This window comes from Ambystoma mexicanum, chromosome 3p (assembly GCF_040938575.1).
Source record: "Ambystoma mexicanum isolate Mex_15411 chromosome 3p, UKY_AmexF1_1, whole genome shotgun sequence".
NCBI lineage: Eukaryota > Metazoa > Chordata > Amphibia > Caudata > Ambystomatidae > Ambystoma > Ambystoma mexicanum.
The window spans coordinates 1,031,723,617-1,031,748,133 of record NC_090925.1 but is presented as its reverse complement, the minus strand read 5'-3'; positions in this window follow the sequence as shown (position 1 = coordinate 1,031,748,133).

The following is a 24,517-nucleotide window of genomic DNA, read 5'->3' as shown; positions in this document are numbered from 1 at the left end:
ATTGCATAAACTTTTAACGCTTGGCCACACAACTCACAAACATTGCGCATCATCCGGAAAACCCAACTTACCTCTTGTGGGTTCTTCGGATTGGCATTGTTTTGGTCCCTCTTCCATCACCGCAAACTCGCGGGCCATCTTCATACCCAAAGGGGAACTAAAGGACATTATAACATTACGGACAATAATCTTTGGGGAAAATCACCATAAAGAATACGGACATTAATCATTGTTATAAAACACCTACCTTCAAGGCGGGATTGGTTGCAGCCGGTCTGGGCCACCACTCATAAGGACCAGTGACGCAACTTGGTCTATCAACGGCACCCCTGCTGAAAGAAAGCAGGATGGAGAGCTCATCCTTACAATACAACCAGCAACCCGAGCAGTCTACACTACCGCAGTCAAGGGAAGAGCCCGTACCAGAGGAGTCCAGTCCAGGGAGGGCTCCAACCATGCCCCAACGCTCCAGCAGAGACCAGGTGAGCGTAACAGAACCACCTACCAAGAGGAGGAAGCGTGTTCCTGCGCAAGAGGCTGAGAGCCCAGACACGGCTCAGGCCTCCAGCACGTCAAGGAAGAAGAGTTTCAATGAAGTGGAACTGGAGACACTTGTGGGCTACGTGTCGGGACACGACCATGAAATGCTGGTGACGGCAGGGTGCTATACTACACCTGCCCAGCGTAAGGCCCACTGGCAGTCAATCGCAGAACGTGTCAGTGCCATGGGATTTGAGAAGCGCACAGCTGGTGATTGCTATAAGCGTTGGTCTGACCTCCGACGCCAAGCAAAAAACAAGCAGGCTTCTAATTACGCCTCTACTCTGGTGAATGGCAATGGGCCTGCACCAGAGGACGATGAACTCACTATGCACAAGGAGGTCGCTGCAGGGTTCATCGATGAGGGTCAGATCCAAGGAGTGGGAGACATGATGGATTATGATGCAATTTCCGGTGAGTGTTGATGTGTGTGTGTCCAGCCCATGTGTATTTTGCTTGGGTGATGTGTTGTGATTGACTGCCAGTTCAGCCTATGTAGTCATGACTGCCATGTGTGACCCATGCGATGCTTGACTGATACATGCTTGTTATGATGCAGTCTGCATACAGGCCATGTGCTGCACACGGAGCCAATCCTCATCAATACACATGCACCCTCCTTACATGCCAGACACTCGGCAGCCTCTTTTGTCCATATCCTTACTCCGAGACATGTTTGTAGGTAGCCTGTGCTGATCTTCCACTCAACACTCGGCCTATGTCGTCACATGACTGACGTCTTTGTGATGTCACCCTGCAAGCCGGTCCCCCTCAGGGGCATGCTTCCTTGCCTCTCTATCCCCCAGCAGCTCACTGTCTCCATGGTATTGGTGATTCACATGTTGGACTACTGCAACGGCCTGTCCCAGAATTCTGTGTATATGCACACTTCCCTCTGCAACTCTGCCAGACCTGTACTGTGTGGTACATCCTTTGTCCTTGATGCAGGGTGTCTCACTTGGACTGTGCAGATGGTACAGTCACACGGTGGACATGAGTGTTCATTCATGGACCATGTGCATTCCCAGAAAGGCCCTTTGGGTCTGTGTCAAGCTACTAATTCTACTCCATCACCGGTATTTCATCCATCTCATGGTATTTGGCCATCCCTTTCATGCTCACTCAAGGTCAGTTCCTCATCAGGCCAATTATTTGGGTGTCCTCGTCTGTGTCGAGCGTAAGCCTCCCTCTGGTACAGCCTCCCTGCCTCTATGCAACTGGTGTTGTAGGTTTTCTGTGTCTGGGTGAACTTCTGATGATTCCTCATGTGTTGTGCTTTCTGTCCTCCTCCCATCTGCTGTTGTCTCAGATGACTGAGATGATGCAATTGACACCTGCCCCCACTGTCTGCTACAACACAGTACTCTGATCCTCCATTCTGAGCCATGCACTGCCTCCCAGCCATTCCCTAAACTCGGGGGGGGGAGGGTAGGGGGGCGTTACTGTATCTCGACAACCCACTGCCAACACTTTGCACATGATGACTGCACTTGGCCTTACACTGCCATCATCACACAACATTGACATTACTGCGTTTGTGTTTCTATTGATAGTTGAGGCCATACACATGTATTGCACTGCACCCACACACTTCAGAGCCCTGTTTCAGCCTTCTACATGCCTATTCACTTGTGTGATGTCAAAGTGACCTAGCATTAATGTATCCATGTGCCTTCCTTCACTGTATTGCCACACATTAGCATTGTTGCATCCTGTGACACATGTGTGCTTTGTGTCATAGTGATTAACATGTACTGTATGGTGACATGCTTTTTACATGGGCCACAGACAGTACTATTTGACTTCCGTCTGGAGATGGTTAACAGTTCTGCCATGCCTATGCTACGTGCCATCTGTTTGTTGGCATCTGTCATTTTTGTGTAAGTTCTATGCCATGCAGAAGCTTGTGTGTGATGCAGGTACTATGCAACATGCAGGACATGTGTAGGCTTCACATTTGTGTGGTATATGCTGTTAACATGTGTGCTCATGTGTTCCTTTGTTTTTTTGCAGGTGATGAGGCACTGGGAGCAGAGGAGGAGATGGCAGAGAGGGTGGAGGGTTCAGGGCACCAACCAAGCACCAGTGGAGGGCATGGTGTGGTAGCCCATGAGCATCCATTGGTGCTCCAGACCATGCTGTCCAGGGCTGGCTCTGGGTACACCTCTGAGGATCTCTATGCCTCTGATGCGGAATCGCATATTGATCCATCTATGCCGTCGCAGGTGAGTGATTCTGCAGTGGATGCTGTTCCGTCCAACACACCTGAAGTGGGGGTAGACCCCTCAAGGGAACAGTCAGTGTTGGAATGTCTGCCTGTGGTGGTTACAGATGCAGGGTCATGCTCCACACCAGTTGCTCCTGTTCCTGGGGCAGCAGATCAATGGAGGAATGTAATCCTGCAACCACAGGCAGCACCAGCGCAGCAAGGACCAGGTCTCCTTGGGCCCAACAGGTGTGCTGTCCCGCAACACGGTGGCCGTGCGCCGCCGGGTAACACTGTGTGGGAGGATTCCATGTATGCTATTGCACAGCAACAGGGGGCATCATGTGAGATGATGGCTCAGAGTGTGGAATGTGTGGCCGATTCCATTCTCCACCCTGAAAGGCAGGTGGAGCTCCAGCTGCAGGCAACGCGGTCCAGGTGCCGCTCACACAGGCTGGACACATTGGCTGCCAACAGGGACTGACGGGCTGAACTGGGGGCTTTGCGCACAGCCATTGCTGCTGTGGCAGAGGCCCACAGGGAAGCCCTGAGGGAAGAGAACACCTCCCTCAGAACTACTCTGGCTACACTTTTGATGAGCCAGAGTACACAGGCAAAACAGCAGATGGAGCAGCTAGAACACATCATCTCGGCTGGACTCCATGCAAGCCGTGAGGAGGGCCGTCTGTCATGTGAGGCCTTGCAGGCAGAACTCTGTGCTACATGTGAGACCTTGCAGGTGGAAATCCGTGCTACACGTGAGGTGCTGCATGGGGACCGCCGTAACATCATCTTACAGAACCAGAACTTCCATACCCACATGCTTGCTGCTATGGAGGGGCAGGCTGGGGCTATGCGTGGTCAAGCACCCTTACCACGCACATCTCCTGATATTCAACCAGAGGGTGACGACAGCGACGACAGTTCTCCCACTATGACCTAGCCGTGCAGGCCATGAGCCCATGGAGGATTTTTTATTTATTTTCAACATCCACGTACATGGGTGTTGAGGTGCACCCTGCACCTCCTCCCTCCTGGGTTCCCACGCCCACCCACCCCTAGTCGGCCATGGCCGTTTCTCTTTTTTATCCCTTTTTTTTGTCTATTGTGCATTCATGTAACAGTGTGTTGCTTTGTGTGGCATCCAAAGGCATCCACTGTGTGTTCTGGCTGGGCCAATACAGGCTTGTCTCGTGTTGGTGTTTGTGGCTTGGGGTCTGGACACATATGCCACTCCTGCTCCCCCTTTCCATGGGCTTGCAAGGATGGCACTGTGTAACAGTAACTTACACAGAGGCATTGGGCTTCCATCATTTCTGTGGCCAGTCTGAAGTCCAACCTGTGTATACACCCCTTGTGGGGGTTGATCATTTTGCCACTGCATGGTTGGCCTGCATTTTGGTTTGTATATTGGTAAATGTGCATATTTTCATGTTGCTTATTCATGTATTGCGTTGCCTCTCTACATTGTTGATGCACTTCATGCTGTATGCGGTACCCTGCCAACTTTAGCTGGCAGAGACACACTCAAGATGGAAGAGGGCCATGTGGTGGCAATGTCACATTGAGACACTTGTGCTATGGTGATTGGTCACTGTCTCACATTGTCACCGTTGGGTCCTGTGTTCATGATATGTTATGCTGGTAAATAGATGTTCCTGAGTTGCGTTTGCTTCTGATGTGTCAGAGCGAATTGTCTCTGGCCTATTTCCATTTGTCACAGTGCACTTTGTGACAGTTTTGTCATGTGTTGTGCGTTTCTTTTGGAGTTTTCACATTTCATGCCATGGTATGGTGTGACGGGCAGGTGACATGGGGTTGGGGAGGGTTCAGGTGACATACCAAGATTTGGATGTGCTGTTTTGCATGGGGGTGGTGGATTCTGCACCTTGCATGTGTGTCTTTTGGTCACACAGGATTGGTTTTGTTTAAGTAGCTAGGGATGCACACAATGTAGCACTTCCAAGGACACATTGTCAAGGTGGTAAGGTTGTGACAGTTGACCGTCCCTTTGTCATCATCGATTGTCACCTGGTATGTGCCAGGCCAGTATGCACTCCGCAGGGTGGGATTTTAGGTAGAAAATATTGCCACAAGCTGGTTACTGGCTGCCTCGCCACGTGCCCTTTCCCCTCCCATGTGCAGCGGGCATGCATGTGGTTGGGGATGTGGGGGCACCACCATGTCCACCGGTACGCCCTGTCGTGTTGCAACGTTGTGCAGGACACATGCTGCCACAATGATCCTGCATACTACTGGGGGTGCATATAGTGGCTGTCCCCCAGAGCGGTCAAGGGAGCGGAAACGTGACTTGAGCACTCCGAATGTGTGCTCCACTATGGCCCTGGTTGCAATATGGGTTGCGTTGTATCTTACCTGCGGTGGTGTAGTGGGGTTCCGTATTGGCGTCATCATGTAGGTGCTCAGAGGGTAGGCACTTTCCCCTGGGTAGGTGATAATGGTTGTCATTAGTTGGGTTTGTCTCTTAGTCTGTGTGTGACATGCATGCATGTGCACAGGCATTTGTACTCACCAATGAGCCATGCCTCCTAGCTTCCAGGTCCCGGTTAAGGGCTGACATTCTGAATATGAAACTGTCATGTGTGGACCCTGGATAGTTTGCATAGACAGAAGTGATGATTCCCTTGGCATCGCATACAACCTAAACGTTGATGGAATGCCAGTGCTTGCGGTTGCAATAGATGTGTTCAGTGGCCCTAGGTGGAGTTAGGGCCACATGGGTGCAATCAATGGTACCAAGCACTTTGGGCATGTGTGCCACCCCATATCCTGGACCACGGCCTGCCTTTCTGTGGGTGTTCTGGGCATTTAGATATGCCTGCGGACTGAGGGGCGTGCAGTCATGATTGCCAACACTTGGTGTAGGCAGCGTGACTGTGTGGCCTGTGAGACGCTCTACACTATGTCAGTTGTCTGCTGAAATGACCCAGTGGCCAAAAAATGCAGGACATTGAGCACCTTTTCCAATGGACTCAGTGCTTGGGAGCACAAGGTGGGTGATGTGAGGTCATCTTCCCACTCAGTGACCAGGTCTAGGGTGATTTGAGTTGGAAACCTATACCTGCCATAGACCTAGTAATACAGCATCCCAAAAAGGCTGGCCCTGGGTAAAAAAATGCAGGGCCTGGCAAACCTCCTCCTCCTGCGGTGTCCCACGATAACTGCTGTGAGAAATGGTACATTCATCGTAGCTGTATACGCTTGTTTGTTGTTTGCGCGCACTTTGGTGCTGCGTGGGGGCGCTTACACCAGCTTTCGAGTGGCGTACGTGTTTCCGGCTTTGCATGTCTTTTGGCGTGTGCGGGTTTGCCCTGTTCATTTCCATGAATACGTGTTGTTTGCATGCGTTGCGAGGAATTTGCAGCAGTACTTCCCCCGTAACGGCCAAATTTTCGCATGTTGTTCCCCATTCCACATGTTCCACCCCCTTTTTAGGTTTGTGTGCTGAAGGTTGTGCGCCTTAACTGGGCGTCTCGCGCAGAGCCTCCGTGATGTCGCAATGACATGTAGGACCCACACGGATTCCTTCCAGGTCAAGGCTAAGCCACGCACAATGTGTTCCATGAATTGGAAAACAGGCACTTTGCGTGCGTCTCGCACACGTGTGGTGTGATTTTCGTGCTTGCAGCCCCGTTTTCGGCGCACATCTATTCCATGAATTACCCTGTTAATGGTAGTCTGTCTAAAGACAGCTCCTTACGTCTCGCACTACAGGAGGCTTCCTCCGTGTCATACAACTGAGTGCTTTCCAGGCGATCATTTTTTCCCTTCCCTTGTGATTCTTTCTGGGCTTGCATTTCATGGTAAACTTTATCGATCGTTTCCCCAATACTACACGAGTCAAACTCGTCTTCTAGATTTACTCTAGACGTGCCTGTTAACGACTCGGATTCGGGCAAGAATTCTTCTATGTCTTCCCATGCTACCTGTGGATTGGGATTTCTTACTTCCCTTTCCAAATATTCAAGATCACGTGCTGTCTGCCTTCTTTTACGTTCTATGTCCTCATCGACTTCTCTGCACTTTCTCTCTTCTTCTCTTACTCTATCTTCCTCTTTCTTTTTCACATCCCTTCCTTTAAATGCCTTTCGTATATCCTCATCCCTTTGTCTCTGTATTCTTTTCTCTCTTATCCTTTCCTGTTCATCAATTTTCTATTCTTTTTCTGTTGTCATGTGTTCTTTGCTCTTCTGCTCTTTCCTGTTTTTTAGCTTGCTCATCCTGATATAACTGTTCTCGTCTTTGTCTATCTTTTCTTTTCGCTCCTTCATCTTTTAATCGTTCCTCCCTTTCTTTGTCTTTTCTGTCTTGTTCATCTTGATTTCCTCTTTGTCTTACATCTTCGATACTTTTGCCATCAAGTTTAAGTGAAATCTGACCCCTCATCCATTCGTTCTGTAAGAGCGCCATCTCATCAGTTTTATCCTTGTCTCCTTTCCATCTCTTTATTTCTCTTCTTATATCTAAAGATGTACTTGCTCGATCAATTCTCTCCTTATCGCGTCTCTCCTTGTCCCTCGGGACTTTGGAGGTTATATATTTCTTTATATCTTTCTCTGTGCCCACGTCACTACTTTGCATAGGTGACTCATATAACGGATTACTATATCTTGTTGCTGCTTTAAGTTCCCGTAATGGGTATAACCCTTCGTTATTTTTAGTTTTGTCTTTTATTTCAGATGGGGCGGGCGGAGCAGAAGGCTCTTCACCCCCTCGTTGCATATGTTAAGTATCCAACCTAAAGGAGCTCCTCCTCCTTTTCGTGTTCGTACATTTTCTAAAGCACTAGACTCACTAGGCGCTTTTCTAACTTTTTTCCTGTGTGCGCAGCATGCAAATATGTCGTCATATGCTGCAGATCTGCTCTCGATAATGATCCGCCTTGTGGCCATGGCATAAACATTTTGTCTGTGATCCCCTTAACCCACTCTGCAGTGTATTGTTTATTAAGCTTAAGCACATGTTTCGGTAGCTGTTTGCAGAGATGCACTAATGGAGTAACCTCTTCCATTTCTAACCTTCACTTTTCTCTTTGCTACCACTCGCTTATGTTTTAGTTACAGTTTCCAATTTACGTCTCAATCAAAATTAGTGAGCACCAATCGTCGCAAGCTACAATCCCGTCACAACACAATTTTTTACTTTCATCTTGCAAAAAAACAACCATCAAAGTTCAATTATAAAACAATCAATGTTCACATCTTAACTTCACACTCCTCCTTAACATAAAATTCTTTCTTCCAACTCTGACGTCATCACACCTCTTTCAATCACATAAAACAAACAGACAAACTTGACCAGCCACACATACTGCTCAAAATCTTTTCTTTAGACTCGTCTTACCCTCTAAATCTGCTCCGATTGGAACATAAGATAATTCCTTTAAACTTATACAAAACAATGAGCACACTTTTACAGCATGAGTCCTCTTTTTTTTATAAATATGGGCTTGTTGGTAAAGGACTAGATACACAGAGAAACAAAGAGAGGGTACCAACAAGCTACCTTTCGATATCCTCACCGGAGGTGACACAACTGGGTCTCACACCAAAACCATGTATTCACAGACCATCAATCTTTTAGCAAATAAAGAGATGGCAGGCTCAATTTTAACAAAAATATCTCATATTTATTATATTTTGTAATAAAACAGACCATTTGGTCACATTTACAAAACTCATTATACATGTGAGGATGAGGATATCGAAAGGCAGCTTGTTGGTACTGTTTGGTATTTTGTGGATATTTGGGGCTTTGCAGTATTTTCTTACCGCCAAAATACCTTTAGCAATAATCACTCTCTGTATTCATATTGGATCACACATAACAATAATACATTGCATTATTTCAGAATTCAGACCTATTTAGATAATGTGCGCGATAATTTGCGTGGTTGGTTTATTTGTGGCCCCAATATCCAACATCCCTTGTTTTTTATCTAGATTGTTCTTGATCACTAGAGAGACCTCAGGCCTACATTTTAGGGATACCACATTTTCAGTGTTAGTGTTGTGTGCCACCATGGGCTATTGTGGTATTTTTGTGGTAATTTCCACTACCTTATATACGGTATGGAACTATGTCCAGAGAGTCTCTCTTCCCGTTGGCTCATGTACCTCCAACAAGCTATGCTACAAACAGTCACTCACAACTGTCCATACTGAATATAATCATGCACACATCTGTTTTAAAATGACAATTGCACTGTTTAAAAATCCACCCACGTTTAAACCTTTTCCCATGCAAAATGAAAGAGAGAAATAATACACACTAGCTATCTGTTTTCAGATATTTTTGTATTATAGAAATTTCCTTTAAACACAGTTTAACCCTTTTTTACAGAAATAAATGAAATGGTACAACATTATTTGTGATAAAATGAACAGAGAACTGCGAGAATATATTCAATTGGTAACATTACATATGCTGATAAGGGACTGGGACTCCCTCGAATACACTGACTGAACAGTTTTGCACACTTTCGCACAGCTCCCACACTTCTGTAATTACCTTATCTGTTCAGCATGAGTTTTCTCCGGCTATTCTCTTTCTGAATTTGGCTCCCTTGAAGATTAACCCCAGTGAAAACAAGCGTCTGTCGTTCTCAAACCGGGGTTATTGCCTGGAATTCTCAGCTTTTGCAGCAGGAATGCTTCAGCCAGGAAACAGGTCCTTCTCCCAGCTCTGCAAAATCTCGATTGTCCTCCCCCTCTCCTCAAGCTTCCCCAGCAAAACTCTAATCACAGCCTCTAGCATGATACTTGCTATGACGCTGCTCCAATCAGAATCAATCATGTCATCTCCTCCCTCACTACACAATGGCTCATTTCTACAGTAAAAATTTGTAACCAACTGATTTCCTGTTCCTTCGAGCTCTTTGCTTCCTGTAGTTATGTGGACAGAGCAGCAGAGAAAAAAAAAATGAATGTGCCTTTAAAAGTTCACTTTCAGAGTAGGCCTAATTCTGCAGTGGAGACACATTTTTATTAGTGGGTTATGTTAAATGCAGTTTTATTAGTCAGGTTAGTTATTAATAAGGTTAGTTATTAATTTTCAAATGTGTCTCTTGCACCATAGGCATTTCAGGTGAAAAATAGTGTGCTTCTTTGAATGTGCACATGTGCGCTTTTAACTGTAAAAATAGATTTGCATCTTATATTTAAAAATCGTTTTTGACTGAATAGCCTGTCTTTACTTATATGTCCATGTTACTCTGACAACACATATAGCAATGCACCACACCCATGTGGTGGTGCTGCATCAAAAAAAATTGCTACCTGTGCAGTAGTGCTGTACTCTGTGCTGTAACACGCCAAATATCCTTACAGTACCCTCTCTTTGTTTCTCACTAATTCCTTTAAGACTGTCTTTAACCAGTCTCGTCTTCCATATGTCCCGCTAAGGTGCTCTGAATTAAAGCTTCTGCTAGCACTCTTTAAAGTCTATGAACAGGGTGTATTCTCTTGTCGCGGCCTCACTCGCAGCAATTCCTCTTTATATATTGCTCAGCCACACTCAAGTCAATATCTCGTTTCCCATATTCATATATTTTAGACTCTTACTCTAGCATTATATTTTATTCCTCCTCCCTCCGTTACTCTCTGCTATTCACTATGCATGCATCCCTTTGCCACACTGTTTGGTCTATTCACTCACCGTTCGCATGTTTTTCGTCTTCAGACCCTCGGGCGCATTATCTTCATTACCGCCTCTTCGAGCTGCTTTCCAATCCACTTTGCATAGATGTGGGAGGGGTTTCTAGCTGAAAATAGGGGTCCTGTCAAACTGTCCCTTGCAAGTAGTTGCCTATTCTAACCACTTCTACAGGGAGCTTCACGCCCTGTCTGCCGAATGGCAAAGGTTGTGCGATATTGTCGAGACTCTAAAGTTACTTATGTCGACGGCCGATGGTTTATCTTATCTAACCATCCTCTGCTACCAAGTGAACTGGAGGCTCTGTCCAGCCCTTTAAGATGAGAAGCAGTGAACTGGAGATAGATGGAGATGCAGATTTTATTCATACATCAATAATCAAGACGACACAAATAGTTTGCCAAAAGTTTGTCTGTTTTAATGTCAAGTATCTAAAACAGGGAGTACAGCGAACATCAGCAATCGCTCGATACTCTGACTCTAGCTACTTAATAAAAACTTGCTCATCACTGACGTGCTGACTTGCATCATTTTCAATGTCATCCTACGTGAAAAAAGCCTATCGGGCGGTGGGATTGGTTCTAAGTGAATAACTAAGCATAGGTTCTATATCTGTATAGAGTAATGGAAAGAGGTAATTGGCTGGTTAACATCAGGTGGGGCAACTAAGCCCTCCCTTCAAAATGGCCACTATGAAGGTCACTAAATGTATGATGTCCCATTGGCTACACACACTATAGGACCCCCAACTATGGGGTCCTCTACAATTGGTTGGCTTCTAACCCCTGTCAGTACTTTTCCACCTATGTGGGCAGCACACAGACTGAAAAACCAGGTGCGGGTGAGCTCGTCTTTGCACCAGCTTCCCACTAATTAAAATATCATCCATCATCACCTCAATGGTCCAGTGTAAATTAGTGCTTTGAAGTTGGCCTTGAGTTTGTACTGTTCTCTGAGAATCTTTAAGGAGTATGGGCACTAGCCGGCTTCGGTGCGTAGGTCTGATCATCTTGTCCGTCCAACTTTCTTCCATCACGTGACTGGACACCATGAAATTGAGCCTTTTCATGTATTTGATTTTATTTTCAATAGTCCTCTGACGTCTTTGTTTTTGCTTGACCTCTCTGAACAGAAGCTTCAGTTATTTCACATTTATTGTATCCAATTTCAGCCAATTCCAGTTTGATACGATCTTGGCTTTCTTGGCTCAGTGAACTCCTTAGCTGAACTTTTATTCCATTTAATTCAATTGCTTTTCTCAACTACGACACTAAAATGAGGCCTTATTGCTTCATTCAGTACTGCTTATGTACGTAGTGGTAACATTCATCCTTTACTTGTCCATATGTATCTATAGAGGTATATATGTATATGTTGGCGCTTGCCACGGTCTAATTTATTTAAAAGCATGTGGGTAGCTTCATGATTGCTTTGCTGCTTGCGTTTCATTGCATCTGTACACGTTTTAACTAACTAAGTATCTTCATCAGGTCTTTGGCATAAGTCTCTTCATCTTGATCCCAAGATGTCACTTATCCTTGCTACTTCTTTGTTCTTTATAAATTGTCTGCCTTTCTGGTCTGGTTATCTTTCTATATGTGTGTTGATTAAATTTTATATGACATGACCATTCATCCTTGTAATTTAATTTCTTTGCTTCTTCAGGAATCTCGTTCAAATGGCCATCATATTGTCTTGGATGCAAGTATGGTTTCCTCAATGGGTATTTTACCGCCCATATTCTCTTAGGTGTAGGTATTCTTATGCGTACTGCACAGAGTCCATGCTCTTCTCTTTGCTGGTTTAACTGTTCAGTATACGTCACATACTTTGGTTCATACGTTTCAGGTAATGTAGGTAGGGCAGTTGGAGTGGGGTATTTGGCTCCTCCTCTACAGAATGAGAGAATGTGGAATGGCAGAATGTAGAATGTGGAATGTAGAATGTTGATTGTTGAATGTGAGAATGGGAGAATGTCGAATTTGGTATGGGAGAATGTGGAATGGGAGAATGTAGAATGGGGAATGGGAGAATGTGGAATGGGAGAATGTAGAATGTGTAATGGAGAATGTGGAATAAGAGAATATAGAAAGTTGAATGAGAGAATATGGAATGGGAGAATGTAGAATACGGAATGTGGAATTTGGAATTGGATAATGTAGAATGTGGAATGAGAGAATGTCGAATTTGGAATGGAAGAATGTGGAATGGGAGAATGAGGAATGGGAGAATGTAGAATGTGGAATGGGAAAATTGGAGAATGTGAAATGGAGAATCTGGAAAGAGAGAATGCTGTATGATAGATTGTAGAATGTACAATGAGAGAATGTGAGAATGCGGAATGTTTAGGGTTGGACTGGGCCATCCAATTGTCTTAGGCACAAATCAAAAAATGACCCAGAGTTGCAAAAGGCTATTCCTTTTGTTACACAGTTTGAATAGTAGTGGGAGTTTTTTGATAACATGTGATGCAAATTTTAAACAATATTCATTCCGCAAGACTGGTCAAAACTATTTGTATCATAGTGAAGTAAGTCATCAAACTGGCCAACATTGTCCAAAAAAGTGGTCAATTTTGACCAAAATATCGAGTCCACATGAGAATTTTGCATTTTTGGTTAAATGTGGAATAAGAGAATATAGAATGTGGAATGAGAGAATGCGGAACGGGAGAATGTAGAATGTGGAATGTGGAATGGAAGAATGTAGAAAGTGGACTGTGGAATAGGAGAATGTCGAATGCGGAACTGGAGAATGTTGGATGGTAGAATGTAGAATGTGGAATGTGGAATGGGAGAATGTAGAATGCGGAATGGGAGAATGCAGAATGTGAAATGGGAGAATGGAGAATGTGGAAGGAGAGAATGTGGAATGTGGACTGGGAGGATGCAGAAGGTGGAGTAATAGAATATAGAATGTAGAATGAGAGAATGTGGAATGGGAGAAAGTGGAATGAGAGAATGTAGAATGTGCAATGAGAGAATGTGGAATGGGAGAATGTGGAATAGGAGAATATACAATGTGGAATGAGAGAATGTGGAATGGGAGAAAATGGAATGAGAGAATGTAGAATGTGCAATGAAAGAATGTGGAATGTGGAATGGGAGAATATAGAATGTGGAATGAGAGAATATGGAATGTGGAATGAGAGAATGTAGAATGTCAGAATGAAGAATGGGAGAATGTGGAATTGGAGAATGTAGAATGTGGAATGTAGAATGTGTAATGTGTAATGTAGAATGGAAGAATGTAAAAAGTGGACTGTTGAATGGGAGAATGTCGAATGTGGAACTGGAGAATGTTGGATGGTAGAATGTAGCATGTAGAATGTGGAATGTGGAATGGGAGAATGTAGAATGTGGAATGAGAGAATGTGGAATGTGAGAATGTGGAATAAGAGTATATAGAATGTGGAATGAGAGAATGTGGAATGAGAGAAAGTAGAATGAGAGAATGTAGAATGTGCAAAGAAAGAATGTGGAATGAGAGAATATAGAATGTGGAACGTGAGAATGTGGAATGTGAGAATGTGGAATGGGAGAATATAGAATGTATAACGTGGAATGTGGAATGGAACAATGTAGAAAGTGGACTGTGGAATGGGAGAATGTCGAATGTGGAACTGGAGAATGTTGGATGGTAGAATGTAGAATGTGGAATGGGAGAATGTAGAATGGGAAAAAGTTACATTTCAATGGTAGAATGTGGAATGGGAGAATGTAGAATGCGGAATGGGAGAATGTAGAATGTGGAATGGGAGAATGTAGAATGCAGAATGGGAGAATGTGGAATGGAAAATGTAGAATGTTGAATGGCAGAATGACCAAATTGGATTGGGAGAAAGTGGATGTCGGAATGTAGAATGCAAAATTGGAGAATGGGAGAATGAAGAATGTATAATGGAAAATGTGGAATGCAAGAATGTAGAATGATAGAATGTAAAATGTAAAATGTGAGAATGTGAGAATGTGGAATTTGTAGGGTCAGACTGGGCCATCCAATTGTCTCGAGCACCAATACAAAAATGGCCCATAGTTGCAAAAGGCTATTTATTCCTTTTGCTACACTGTTTCAATAGTACCTAAGGGGGCAGTTTTTTAATAAAATGTGATGCAAATTGTGCATCTTAAAGAATATTCATTCAGCAACACCGGTCAAACCGATTGCCAGCATAGTGAAGTAACTCTGTAAGCAAGTTAACTCTCTAAGCAAGCTGTCTTATGCAATGCGCCCTGATACCTCAGGGTCTGGTGCGCACTACAAGTTAATAATAAACAAACTCATTAAACTGGCCCACATTGGCCAAAAGTGGCTGACTTTGACCAAAATAAGAGGTCCACACCAGAATCTTACATTTTTGTTTCACCCATGGACCTATTGCCCTATAGTGCAGTCCGAGCCTAAGAATGTGTAATGTGGACTGGTAGAATGTAGATTGTGGAATGTGGAATGGGAGAATGTAGAATGTGAAATACGAGAATGTTACATTTCAATTGGAGAGTGTAGAATGCTTAATGGGAGAATGTGGAATGGGATAATGAGGAATGTGGATTGGGAGAATGTGGAATGTCAGTATGTAGAATGCAAAATTGGAGAATGGGAGAATGGAGAATGTGTAATGGAGAATGTGGAAGATGAGAATGTAGAATGATAGAATATAGAATGTAAAATGTGAGAATGTGAGAATGTGGAATCTGTAGGGTCGGACTGGGCCATACAATTGTCTCAGGCACAAATAAACAAATGTCCCACAGTTGCAAAAGGCTATTTATTACTTTTGTTACACTGTTTGAATAGCACCCAATGGGGAGTAATTTGATAAAATGTGATGCAAATAGTCCCCAATAAAGAATTTTCCTTCTGCAACACTAGTCAAACTGATTAGCAGCATAGTAAAGTAACTCATTAAACTGGCCCACATTGGCCAAAAAAGTAGCTGACTTTAACCAAAATAACATGTCCACAGAATGTGTAATGTGGACTAGGAGTATGTAGAATGTGGAATAAGAGAATATAGAATGTGGAATGAGAGAATGTGGAATGGGAGAAAGTGGAATGAGAGGCTGTAGAATGTGGAATGAGAGAATGTGGAATGGGAGAATATAGAATGTGGAATGGGAGAATGTACAATGTGAAATGAGAAAATACAGAATGTGGAATGAGAGAATGTGGAATGGGAGAATGTGGAATGGGAGAATGTGGAATGGGAGAATGGGATAATCGGAACAATGTAGAATGGGAGAATGTAGAATTTGGAATGGGAGAATGTGGAATGGGAGAATGTAACTTGTGGAATGTGGAATGGGAGAATGTAGAACGTGGAATGCGAAATGGTAGAGTGTCGAATTTGGAATGGGAGAATGTGGAATGGGAGAATGCAGAATGTGGAATGGGAGAATGTGGAATGGAAAATGGGAGAATGTGGAATGGGCAAATGTAGAATGTGGACAGTGTAATGTGGAATGGGAGAAAGTAGAATGTGGAATGCTGATTTAAAGAATGTCGGATTTCAAATGGGAGAATGTGGAATGGGAGAATGTGGAATGTGAAATTAGAGCATGTTGAATTTGGAATGTGACTGGGAGAATGTGGAATGTAGAATAAGAGAATATAGAATGTGGAATGAGAGAATGTGGAATGATAGGATGTACAATGTGGAATGAGAGAATGTGGAATGGGAGAATGTAGAAAGTGGAATGGGAGAATGTAGAATTTGGAATGGGAGAATGTGGACTGGGAGAATGTAGAATGTGGAATGGGAGAATGTAGCACGTGGAATGTGGAATGGTAGAATGCCGCATTTGGAATGGGAGTATGTGGAATGGAAGAATGCACAATGCGGAATGCGAGAATGTGGAATGGAAAATGGGAGAATGTGGAATGGGAGAATGTACAATGTGGACAGTGGAATGTGGAATGGGAGAAAGTAGAATGTGCAATGCTGATTTAAAGAATGTTGGATTTCAAATGGGAGAATGTGGAATGGGAGAATACAGAATGTGGATTGGGAGGATGTGGAATGTGCAATGAGACAATGCAGAATTTGGAATTGGAGAATGCGGAACGGGAGCATGTGGAATGAAAAGTGGGAGAATGTGGAATGGTAGAATGAGGAATGTCAGAATTTAGAATGCAAAATTGGAGAATGGGAGAATGTAGAATGTGGAATGGAGAATGTGGAATGTGAGAATGCAGAATGATAGGATGTAGAATGTAAAATGGGAGAATGTGCAAATGTGGAATGTGTAGGGTCAGAATAGGCCATCCAATAGTCTCGGGCATGATTGAAAAAATGGCCCACAGTTGCAAAAGGCTACTTCTTACTTTTGTTACACAGTTTGAATAGCACCCACATTGTGCATCTTAAAAAATATTAATTCAGCAACACTGGTCAAAATAAATAGCAACATAGTGAAGTCAATCATTAAACAGGCCCATACTGGCCAAAAAGGTGTCTGACTTTGACCAAAATAACGGGTTGACATCAAAGTTTTGCATTTTTGGTTCGGCCAGGAATCTATTGCCCTGTAGGCCAGTCCGTGCATAAGAATGTGGAATGTGGTCTGGAAGAATGTGGAATGTAGAATAAGAGAATATAGAATGTGGAATGAGAGAATGTGGAATGAGTGGATGTAGAATGTGGAATGAAAGAATGTTGAATGGGAGAATGTAGAAAGTGGAATGGGAGAATGTAGAAAGTGGAATGAAAGAATATAGAATGTGGAATGTGAAAATGTGGAATTGAGGAATGTGGAATGGGAGAATGGAGAATGGGGAATGGGATAATTGGAAGAATGTGAAATGAGATAAATTACAATGTGAAATGAGAGAATGTAGAATGCAGAATGAGAGAATGTGTAATGGGAGAATGTGGAATGTAGATTGGGAGAATGTAGAATGTAGAATGGGAAAAAGTTAAATTTCAATGGTAGAATGTGAAATGGGAGAATGTAGAATGTGGAATGGGAGAATGAAAAATGTGGAATGAAAGAATGTCGAATTTTGCATGGGAGAATGTGGAATGGGAGAATGTAGAATGCAGAATGGGAGAATGTGGGAATGGAAAAATGTAGAATGTTGAATGGGAGAATGACCAAATTGGATTGGGAGAAAGTGGAATGTCGGAATGTAGAATGCAAAATTGGAGAATGGAGAATGAAGAATGTATAATGTAGAATGTGGAATGCAAGAATGTAGAATGATAGAATGTAAAATGTAAAATGTGAGAATGTGAGAATGTGGAATGTGTAGGGTCAGACTGGGCCATCCAATTGTCTCGAGCACCAATACAAAAATGGCCCATGGTTCCAAAAGGCTATTTATTCCTTTTGTTACACTGTTTGAATAGTACCTAAAGGGGCAGTTTTTTGATAAAATGTGATACAAATTGTGCATCTTAAAGAATATTCATCAAGCAACGCTGGTCAAACCGATTGCCAGCATAGTGAAGTAACTCTGTAAGCAAGTTAACTCTCTAAGCAAGCTGTCTTATGCAATGCGCCCTGATACCTCTGGGTCTGGTGCACACTACAAGTTAATAATAAACAAACTCATTAAACTGGTCCACATTAGCCAAAAGGTGGCTGACTTTGACCAAAATAAGAGGTCCACACCAGAATTTAGCATTTTTGTTTCGCCCATGGACCTATTGCCCTGTAGGCCAGTCCGTGCCTAAGAATGTGTAATGTAGACTGGTAGAATGTGGAATGTAGAATAAGAGAATATAGAATGTGGAATGAGAGAATGTAGACTGGTAGAATGTAAAATGTGGAATGTGGACTGGTAGAATGTAGAATATGAAATACGAGAATGTTACATTTCAATTGGAGAATGTAGAATGCTCAATGGGAGAATGTGGAATGGGATAAAGAGGAATGTGGATTGGAAGAATGTGGAATGTCAGTATGTAGAATGCAAAATTGGATAATGGGAGAATGGAGAATGTGTAATGGAGAATGTGGAATGCGAGAATGTAGAATGATAGAATATAGAATGTAAAATGTGAGAATGTGGAATGTGTAGGGTCAACTGGGCCATACAATTGTCTCAGGCACAAATAAAAAAATGTCCCAAGTTGCAAAAGGGTATTTATTACTTTTGTTACACTGTTTGAATAGCACCCAATGGGGAGTAATTTGAAAAAATGGGATGCAAATAGTCCCTATTAAAGAATATTCCTTCTGCAACACTAGTCAAAACGATTAGCAGCATAGTAAAGTAACTCACTAAACTGGCCCACATTGGCCAAAAAAGTAGCTGACTTTAACCAAAATAAGATGTCCACAGAATGTGTAATGTGGACTGGGAGTATGTAGAATGTGGAATAAGAGAATATAGAATGTGGAATTAGAGAATGTGGACTGGTAGAAAGTGGAATGAGAGGCTGTAGAATGTGGAATGAGAGAATGTGGAATGGGAGAATATAGAATGTGGAATGGGAGAATATAGAATGTGAAATGAGAAAATATAGAATGTGGAATGAGAGAATGTGGAATGGGAGAATGTGGAATGGGAGAATGGGATAATCGGAACAATGTGGAATGGGAGAATGTAAAATTTGGAATCAGAGAATGTGGAATGGGAGAATGTAAATTGTGGAATGTGGAATGGGAGAATGTAGAACGCGGAATGCGCAATGGTAGAATGTCGAATTTGGAATGGGAGAATGTGGAATGGGAGAATGCAGAACGGGAGAATGTGGAATGTGGAATGTAGAATGGGCAAATGTAGAATGTGGACAGTGTAATGTGGAATGGGTGAAAGTAGAAAGTAGAATGGCAGAATTTAGAATTTGGAATGGGAGAATGTGGAATGGGAAATGAGAGCATGTCGAATTTGGAATGTGACTGGGAGAATGTGGAATGTAGAATAAGAGCATATAGAATGAGGAATGAGAGAATGTGGAATGAGAGGATGTAGAATGTGGAATGAGAGAATGTGGAATTGGAGAATGTAGAAGGTGGAGTGGGAGAATGTAGAATATGGAATGGGAGAATGTGGAATGGGAGAATGTGGAATGTGGAATGGGAGAATGTAGAATGTGGAATGTGGAATGGTAGAATGCTGCATTTGGAATGGGAGTATGTGGAATGGGAGAATGCACAATGCGGAATGGGAGAATGTGGAATGGAAAATGGGAGAATGTAGAATGTGGACAGTGGAATGTGGAATGGGAGAAAGTAGAATGTGGAATGCTGATTTAAAGAATGTCGGATTTCAAATGGGAGAATGTGGAATGGGAGAATGCAGAATGTGGATTGGGAGAATGTGGAATGTGCAATGAGAGCATGTCGAATTTGGAATGGGAGAATGTGGAATGGGAGAATGTGGACGGGAGAATGTGGAATGAAAAAATGGGAGAATGTGGAATGGTAGAATGAGGAATGTCAGAATGTAGAATGCAAAATTGGAGAATGGGAGAATGTAGAATGTGGAATGGAGAATGTGGAATGTGAGAATGCAGAATGATAGGATGTAGAATGTAAAATGGGAGAATGTGCGAATGTGGAATGTGTAGGGTCACACTAGGCCATCCAATAGTCTCGGGCATGATTGAAAAAATGGCCCACAGTTGCAAAAGGCTACTTATTACTTTTGTTACAGTTTGAATAGCACCCAAATTGTGCATCTTAAAAAATATTAATTCAGCAACACTGGTCAAAATAAATAGTGACGTCAATCATTAAACTGGCCCATATTGGCCAAAAAAGTGTCTGACTTTGACCAAAATAACGGGTTGACATCAAAGTTTTGCATTTTTGGTTCAACCAGGTACCTATTGCCCTGTAGGCCAGTCCGTGCCTAAGAATGTGGAATGTGGACTGGGAGAATGTGGAATGTAGAATAAGAGAATATAGAATGTGGAATGAGAGAATGTGGAATGAGAGGATGTAGAATGTGGAATGAAAGAATGTTGAATGGGAGAATGTAGAAAGTGGAATGGGAGAATGTAGAAAGTAGAATGAAAGAATATACAATGTGGAATGAGATAATGTGTAATTGAGGAATGTGGAATGGGAGAATGGAGAATGGGGAATGGGATAGTTGGAAGAATGTGAAATGAAAGAATTTACAATGTGAAATGAGAGAATGTAGAATGCAGAATGAGAGAATGTGTAATGGGAGAATGTGGAATGTGGAATGTAGATTGGGAGAATGTAGAATGTGGACTGTGGAATGGGAGAATATCGAATTTGGAAATGGAGAATGTGTAATGGGAGAATGTAGAATGTAGAATGAGAGAATGTGGAATGGAAGATTATTACATTTTAATGGGGAAATGTGGAATGGGAGAATCTAGAATGGGGAATGGGAGAATGTGGAATGGGAGAATGTAGAATGCAGAATGGGAGAATGTGGGAATGGGAAAATGTAGAATGTTGAATGGGAGAATGACCAAATTGGATTGGGAGAAAGTGGAATGTCGGAATGTAGAATGCAAAATTGGAGAATGGAGAATGAAGAATGTATAATGGATAATGTGGAATGCAAGAATGTAGAATGATAGAATGTAAAATGTAGAATGTGAGAATGTGAGAATGTGGAATGTGTAGGGTCAGACTGGGCCATCCAATTGTCTCGAGCACCAATACAAAAATGGCCCATGGTTCCAAAAGGCTATTTATTCCTTTTGTTACACTGTTTAAATAGTACCTAAAGGGGCAGTTTTTTGATAAAATGTGATACAAATTGTGCATCTTAAAGAATATTCATCAAGCAACGCTGGTCAAACCGATTGCCAGCATAGTGAAGTAACTATGTAAGCAAGTTAACTCTCTAAGCAAGCTGTCTTATGCAATGCGCCCTGATACCTCTGGGTCTGGTACACACTACAAGTTAATAATAAACAAACTCATTAAACTGGTCCACATTAGCCAAAAGGTGGCTGACTTTGACCAAAATAAGAGGTCCACACCAGAATTTTGCATTTTTGTTTCGCCCATGGACCTATTGCCCTATAGTCCAGTCCGAGCCTAAGAATGTGTAATGTAGACTGGTAGAATGTAGAGTGTGGAATGTGGACTGGTAGAATGTAGAATGTGAAATACGAGAATGTTACACTTCAATTGGAGAATGTAGAATGCTCAATGGGAGAATGTGGAATGGGATAATGATGAATGTGGATTGGGAGAATGTGGAATGTCAGTATGTAGAATGCAAAATTGGATAATGGCAGAATGGAGAATGTGTAATGGAGAATGTGGAATGCGAGAATGTAGAATGATAGAATATAGAATGTAAAATGTGAGAATGTGGAATGTGTAGGGTCAACTGGGCCATACAATTGTTTCAGGCACAAATAAAAAAATGTCCCACAGTTGCAAAAGGGTATTTATTACTTTTGTTACACTGTTTGAACAGCACCCAATGGGGAGTATTTTGAAAAAATGGGATGCAAATAGTCCCTATTAAAGAATATTCCTTCTGCAACACTAGTCAAAACGATTAGCAGCATAGTAAAATAACTCATTAAACTGGCCCACATTGGCCAAAAAAGTAGCTGACTTTAACCAAAATAAGATGTCCACAGAATGTGTAATGTGGACTGGGAGTATGTAGAATGTGGAATAAGAGAATATAGAATGTGGAATTAGAGAATGTTGAATGGTAGTGGAATGAGAGGCTGTAGAATGTGGAATGAGAGAATGTGGAATGGGAGAATATAGAATGTGGAATGGGAGAATGTAGAATGTGAAATGAGAAAATATAGAATGTGGAATGAGAGAATGTGGAATGGGAGAATGGGATAATCGGAACAATGTGGAATGGGAGAATGCAGAATTTGGAATCGGAGAATGTGGAATGGGAGAATGTAAATTGTGGAATGTGGAATGGGAGAATGTAGAACGTGTAATGCGGAATGGTAGAATGTCGAATTTGGAATGGGAGAATGTGGAATGGGAGAATGCAGAACGGGAGAATGTGGAATGAAAAAATGGGAGAATGTGGAATGTGGAATGGGCAAATGTAGAATGTGGACAGTGTAATGTGGAATGGGTGAAAGTAGAATGGGAGAATTTAGAATTTGGAATGGGAGAATGTGGAATGGGAAATGAGAGCATGTCGAATTTGGAATGTGACTGGGAGAATGTGGAATGTAGAATAAGAGAATATAGAATGAGGAATGAGAGAATGTGGAATGAGAGGATGTAGAATGTTGAATTAAAGAATGTGGAATGGGAGAATGTAGAAGGTGGAATGGGAGAATGTAGAATATGGAATGGGAGAATGTGGAATGGGAGAATGTAGAATGTGGAATGGGAGAATGTAGAACATGGAATGTGGAATGGTAGAATACTGCATTTGGAATGGGAGTATGTGGAAGGGGAGAATGCACAATGCAGAATGGGAGAATGTGGAATGGGAGAATGTAGAATGTGGACAGTGGAATGTGGAATGGGAGAAAGTTGAATGTGGAATGCTGATTTAAAGAATGTCGGATTTCAAATGGGAGAATGTGGCATGGGAGAATGCAGAATGTGGATTGGGAGAATGTGGAATCTGCAATGAGAGCATGTCGAATTTGGAATGGGAGAATGTGGAATGGGAGAATGCGGACGGGAGAATGTGGAATGAAAAAATGGGAGAATGTGGAATGGTAGAATGAGGAATGTCAGAATGTAGAATGCAAAATTGGAGAATGGGAGAATGTAGAATGTGGAATGGAGAATGTGGAATGTGAGAATGCAGAATGATAGGATGTAGAATGTAAAATGGGAGAATGTGCGAATGTGGAATGTGTAGGGTCAGACTAGGCCATCCAATAGTCTTGGGCATGATTGAAAAAATGGCCCACAGTTGCAAAAGGCTACTTATTACTTTTGTTACAGTTTGAATAGCACCCAAATTGTGCATCTTAAAAAATATTAATTCAGCAACACTGGTCAAAATAAATAGCAACATAGTGACGTCAATCATTAAACTGGCCCATATTGGCCAAAAAGTGTCTGACTTTGACCAAAATAACGGGTTGACATCAAAGTTTTGCATTTTTGGTTCGGCCAGGTATCTATTGCCCTGTAGGCCAGTCCGTGCATGAGAATGTGGAATGTGGACTGGAAGAATGTGGAATGTAGAATAAGAGAATATAGAATGTGGAATGAGAGAATGTGGAATGAGAGGATGTAGAATGTGGAATGAAAGAATGTTGAATGGGAGAATGTAGAAAGTGGAATGGGAGAATGTAGAAAGTGGAATGAAAGAATATAGAATGTGGAATGTGAAAATGTGGAATTGAGGAATGTGGAATGGGAGAATGGAGAATGGGGAATGGGATAATTGGAAGAATGTGAAATGAGATAAATTACAATGTGAAATGAGAGAATGTAGAATGCAGAATGAGAGAATGTGTAATGGGAGAATGTGGAATGTAGATTGGGAGAATGTAGAATGTAGAATGGGAAAAAGTTAAATTTCAATGGTAGAATGTGAAATGGGAGAATGTAGAATGTGGAATGGGAGAATGAAAAATGTGGAATGAAAGAATGTCGAATTTTGAATGGGAGAATGTGGAATGGGAGAATGTAGAATGCAGAATGGGAGAATGTGGGAATGGGAAAATGTAGACTGTTGAATGGGAGAATGACCAAATTGGATTGGGAGAAAGTGGAATGTCGGAATGTAGAATGCAAAATTGGAGAATGGAGAATGAAGAATGTATAATGGAGAATGTGGAATGCAAGAATGTAGAATGATAGAATGTAAAATGTAACATGTGAGAATGTGGAATGTGTAGGGTCAGACTGGGCCATCCAATTGTCTCGAGCACCAATACAAAAATGGCCCATGGTTCCAAAAGGCTATTTATTCCTTTTGTTACACTGTTTGAATAGTACCTAAAGGGGAAGTTTTTTGATAAAATGTGATACAAATTGTGCATCTTAAAGAATATTCATCAAGCAACGCTGGTCAAACCGATTGCCAGCATAGTGAAGTAACTCTGTAAGCAAGTTAACTCTCTAAGCAAGCTGTCTTATGCAATGCGCCCTGATACCTCTGGGTCTGGTGCACACTACAAGTTAATAATAAACAAACTCATTAAACTGGTCCACATTAGCCAAAAGGTGGCTGACTTTGACCAAAATAAGAGGTCCACAC